We start from the raw sequence: 5,797 nt of genomic DNA on the forward strand, positions 1-5,797 counted from the left end.
AACCAATTAAACTCACAACAAAGACTGTTCCATGTGTGTTGTCACAAACTAAACTACACCAGTGATTGTTTCTGATGTGTTGTAACCAATTAAACTGCACCAAAGACTGTTTCATATGTGTTGTCACAAACTAAACTACACCAAAAATTGTTTCTGATGTGTTGTAACCAATTAAACTGTACCAAAGACTGTTCCATATGTGTTGTCACAAACTAAACTACACCAGAGATTGTTTCTGATGTGTTGTAACCAATTAAATTGTACCAAAGACTGTTCCATATGTGTTCTCACAAACTAAACTACACCAGAGATTGTTTCTGGTGTGTTGTAATAAATTAAACTGCACCAAAGCCTGTACCATATGTGTTGTAATAAATTAAACTGCACCAAAGACTGTTCCATATGTGTTGTGACAAACTAAACTACATCAAATATTGTTTCTGATGTGTTGTAACCAATTAAATTGTACCAATGATTGTTTCTTATGCATCTTATCAAACTAAACTGTAGATCTGGGCAATTAGTGAAACTTGTCAAACAATTAATCATTATGCTCATTGAACAATTACATTCAGCTTGTTTTGGGTTTTTTGAAAGCCATTTTCAAACTATCTTTCATTTAATATGATAAATATTGTTAGGTAAAATAATTTAAGATTAAGTTACTTTTGTAATCCTAAACTGTTATACAAGAAAATGCAATGTAACATAAAATAAGTTAAAAATATGATTAAAACATTTTAATGGGTTTCTCCCTACAAATTTCCATAAGAATACTTTACTAAATCTAGTGAATTTTTGACAAAAAGAAATGATATTTTTCTTAACTTTTGGACCTAAACTAGAACTTATTACTAGAACATACCTATTAGTGTAAATAAAAAAATCAACCTCTATCTCCAAATGTACCTTATTTGTTCAGTATTTCACAACTACAGTGATACCGTATACATTACCAAAAAACTGAAGAGATTAACTGGAACATCAAGCTTACATATTAAAAGTATAAAAATTAGGCACCTCCCTTAAATCCTTAATTGTAAGTCCAGTAAGAGACATATTGCTGTCAAATATGGACAATATGATTGATGTCATTGAAAGAACATTTTTTATCAAGTGACTTGAGTAGGTGCTCTAGTGTGTGTGTGTGTGTGTTTGTATGTATATAGGAAAAAAATATATTTCTGATAGATAATAACCATGTGACAACCCTCCACCAATAGGAGTGCAACATACCCTCATAGCACAGCTGACTGCCTCTATGCAGTAGAACCCAATCTTCCTTTCAAGATTAAGCATGCAAGAACATGCTGGAAGTGGGAAGGACAGGTGGGAAATGTGAGAGAAGAGTAAATATCTTTCAGAGATACATTTTCAGTGTAGGAAAATATTAACTACCATAAAGATATCTTACCTCCTTTCATAAAATAACTAGAATTCCACATTGACCAGGTGAAAAGACTGGTGTAAAAGGTATCTAGAAGAGTACTCAAAGAATGTGCCATCTCAATTTAGTGGAAACACACTCATGAGAGACTGCACTGCATCTGAACCAGGTATACTCTTCGCTCTTGATGAATGAATCTTTAAAGAAATGGGTCAAAAAAGAGACATATCCAAATAGAAAAAAGCACCTTTGTTGTAGACTGGCTATGGCATGTCAGACAGTAAGTGAGAGGTGAACTCCTGTCCAAAACCAATGGCACCAAGATTGTATAAGTCAGCCCACAGTAGGAGGTGGGTCCTCTATCATTCACCACAGATTCAGAAACCAGAAGGGAAGAAGTACTTCATCCTGAGAATCCAACTCATCATGAGTGCATATCCAACACATCCGACACCTGTACCTCCAACGAACCAACTTACAGACAATGGCAGGAAGATTGAAATGCAACATGGAGGGTTAACTCCAGTCCAAATCCACGTGGTTTTGGTAATGTATCATCCAGTCTGTAGTAGGAGGAAGGTCCCAGCCTACTCACATGCGAGGACTTAAGTTGACTGGTCCAGCTTCAACCAACACCAGTCACCAAGGAACTGACATCCAGGTAGAAAGGAGGTTTAACAGTCAGAAAGGTGAACGACATATTGGAATGTGACAGAAAAATCTAGTCCACACCATATGGCATCTGTAATCACACATCAGATCCACAGTAGGAGGATAGTCACGCCACCTACACTGGCAGAACACCACTGCTCTACTCTCAACTGAGTGAAATTGAGTACATGCAGGAGGAAGCCTCCATGGTCCATCACCCCAACAGTTAAGAGTTGGTAAGTGGTTAGTGCTCCTGTACTCCACTAGAAGAAGGTACATGGAATGTGTTGAAAAGTCCAGAGGAATGCAGCACTGAAGAAAGTGCAATGGGTGACTGCAAAACCCTATTTTGAAGAGCACACCATAACTGATTTATATAATCAAGGGAATGGCAAGGATGGGCAGCAATCCGTTTCATATTTACTCATGTTAGTGCATGAGTAGACAGTCCAGGAGGATGAACCTACAAGCGGTCTTGCAGAACACCCAATCTTAACAGCAAGTGTTAATGGCTTTAAACCTTTAATAATGACACACTTTTTAAATCACTTTACAATCAATGTATTTTAATGAAATTATTATTATCAAATACATTATAGTTCAAAGTTTTATATTATCATAATTTCATTCCTCAGTTTCTAAAGAAACATTGAAAGCAATAATGATATTTCTTTGTTTTGTGTCACATGAAGCACGAGCTATAAACAATGTCAAAATTTGACGAATCATAGCTTGAAGCATAAAGGTGTTGGCACATACATTTAAGTCTAGATGAAAATGTAATTTACTTGCCCTTTAGACATGTATGTTTCAAAGTTCTTTGGCTGAATGTAGTTGAAACAAGGAATAAATTTTGTACACCCCTAACTGATGCCACTTCCACCTTCTATAGTTAACATTGAGCTTTAGAAGTTACAAGTAAGTTCAACATGTATGTGTTTAAAGTCATTAGAAAGAGCTCATTTCACACTATAACCTAACAACAGTTATTTCAACATTGGTGTCTAGTTGTTATCCTCGGATAGGTGTAACTGCTTATACTATTGTTGGCTGCTTTGTTCACGATAGCATTTCAGTTGTTTCTTACCTAAATATGTTATAGTTAGAGACAGTTAATTTTTATTTAGGTTTTACTTTTATATTTTAGTTAATTATGAATTATTTGTTTTAAAATTCATATTTGAAAGGTTTAATAATTTTTATAAAATAACCAAAGCTTCCCCTCACTCTTCAAGGCTTAGATTACCAAGCATGTATAAAGAGATTCTGCTGGAGGCTAAGGTATCTCTGTTGTTCATACCATTCTATCATCCGCAGGAAATGAAAATAAAACATCAAAAATACATTGTGAAAATGTAAAGATGTGAAATTGCGCATATGACCCAAAGAACATATTTTAAGAGTATTTAAAGAACAGTTAAATGGTATATATAAATACTTCTGTTTCAGAATTCAAAATTAAATATTTATTTTTCTCAAACTTCATACTTTTATTAAAGTTCTTCTCAAGTTTTAAACAATTTTATCTACTATTTTTATTACTCAAATGAAATTTAATGAGAGTTACGTAATGTGCTTCAATCTGAAACACATCATAATTACAGGGTTAATGGTCACACAGTGCAGATTTAAGAATAAGTATACCTGGACAGGCATGACTCACAACAGAGCGGGATCCCAAAAGAAGTGTAAGAGGAAAATATAAGGAAAAGACACATATCCAATCACAAATGGACCGATTAGTGAAGGATGGCAATACCAATATCAGACTGAGAATGAAACTGCCAGATAATGGAGATAATTTGACATAAAAGTATTTGGAATGGTCCACATGCCAGCCACGACAACCTCCTCCAAAGGATGATGAAGACAAGTAGCCAAAGACATTATGAGGTGGCTAATCTGATGTGAGGAGACATAGAAAACGCAACAAGAATCAAGAGACAAAAAGGAATAGGCTATATGTATAAGCTGTCAAAACCAGCCAGTCAGGGTAATAGGAGAAAGGTCACAGGAAGATGAAAGATTCCACTGTATAGACAATCAGGAACAGGAACAATGGAAGGGATCCATGCAAGCCACATAACACTGTAGAGCCCTGACTGGATACAGGAGATGGTCAGGATCAGCATGGGAATATAGATGAGAAATTGAAGGAAGAGAAATATGAGTGAAGACAACATGACTTTCATGTGCAGTAGAAGTTTTAGAGAGAAAGGTACAAATAAGATAAAGAAGAACATAAGCTGTGTGGTAAAGGATGCAAGAGACATCAATGGAGGGAGGGAAAGGGCATGTAGGAAAACATTAAAATTCCGATCCTGTAAGGGTGTAAATCGAAGTGGATGATGGAGATAAAAGGAATGAAACAAAAGAGAAATAACAGGAGAGCAAAATACATGATGAAATTGGAAAAATGAAAGGGGAAAAGGCTAGGACTGACCGAGCGGGAACTGAAGAATACTCCAAGATGAACAAAGTATTGAGTCAGTGTGAGAATAGATTTCTCTAACTGAATCAGTCAACCCACCCAAGCAGTTTCCCTAAGGAGAAACTGCATGTTGATGGAAGAAGATGAAAGATAAGGAGCTTTAAGGAGTCAGTCATCCATATAGTGGTCGAATGAAGAAGTCTGGCAAAGGCCTGAACTAATTGACAAAAAATGTAGGGAGCCAAGACCAGCCCAAAAAGAGAGCCCAGAACTGATAAACACATTTCATGTTGGCAAAGCAAAGTGAACAATGGGATGCAGGGAAAATGGGGATATGAAGGAATCATCATACATGTTGATCTTCGTCATCCAAAGACTTGGAGTAAAATCCCATCAAATAGACAGGAAAGACACCATGGTGAACCTTGGAACTTCATGTTAAAGCGCATAGAATATAACAAGCAGATAACATCTTATTGGATGTTAAGATTTTATCTAAATATCATAACTTTTTAGATCAAAAGATTAAAAAATCCATTTTAGTAAACAACAAATATACCTAAAATAAACAAATATAAAGGTTGGCCTCTACTTTAAAGATGTTGATTATATTTTTAAGATTTTATTTAATATATTTGAATTCTTATGAAGTCTCAGTGCAGTTTCACAATGATTAATATATAAATATATGTATATATTTCTATACTTAATCATCTGTTTACCACTGTTGTTTCCAACTGGCTTGTACGATGTATATTCAAGAATGTTTAATATTATCGTTAATACAACCTCAACCTTTAGGACATGTGCATTAATGTTTGATTAACTAATGATGGTATTTCAATTTAGTTTTCAAGTGGATTATGGAACTTGTAGGTTATTGATTAAGCCTGACAAAGCTGTAAGAGTAAAATACTGAACAAATAAATCTGGAAATATATGTCATTATACTTACATTAAAATAAATATTATTTCCTGATACTGATTATGTATCATAAAAATACTAAATATAATAGTGACTAATGATATTACTATTAGGTACACATTAAGCTATTTCTCTAAAGGAAGCTCATTGCTTAGATCAAGTGAGAGACACTTTGCCAAACTAATAAATTTATTAGTAGTATGTAAATCATTGCATCTTTCAACTTACGTTAAACAATTGGTAGCATTGTTAGAGATCAATACTCTGAGCAACACTCATAAAAAGGATAAAGGTATAGTTCTTCTCAATAAACTGGAACAAGCATCACTATAAATAACCCTTTGTTCTCCTGAAGAAGAATAGTCAACTATTCGAAAGGGTTCGAGTTTTTGGTCTTATTTTA

At 34.5% G+C, this 5,797-nt stretch overlaps 1 protein-coding gene across 1 annotated transcript in view; it reads right to left on the reverse strand.

Annotated features, from left to right (window-relative positions):
• LOC106468520 (mitogen-activated protein kinase kinase kinase 4-like) overlaps positions 1–5,797 on the reverse strand; it is a gene marked incomplete at its 3' end in the record, with an annotated part of 137,027 nt that overhangs the window by 63,777 nt on the left and 67,453 nt on the right. The window lies entirely within an intron of this gene.

Source organism: Limulus polyphemus, unplaced genomic scaffold, assembly GCF_000517525.1.
Source record: "Limulus polyphemus unplaced genomic scaffold, Limulus_polyphemus-2.1.2 Scaffold3039, whole genome shotgun sequence".
Lineage (NCBI taxonomy): Eukaryota > Metazoa > Arthropoda > Merostomata > Xiphosura > Limulidae > Limulus > Limulus polyphemus.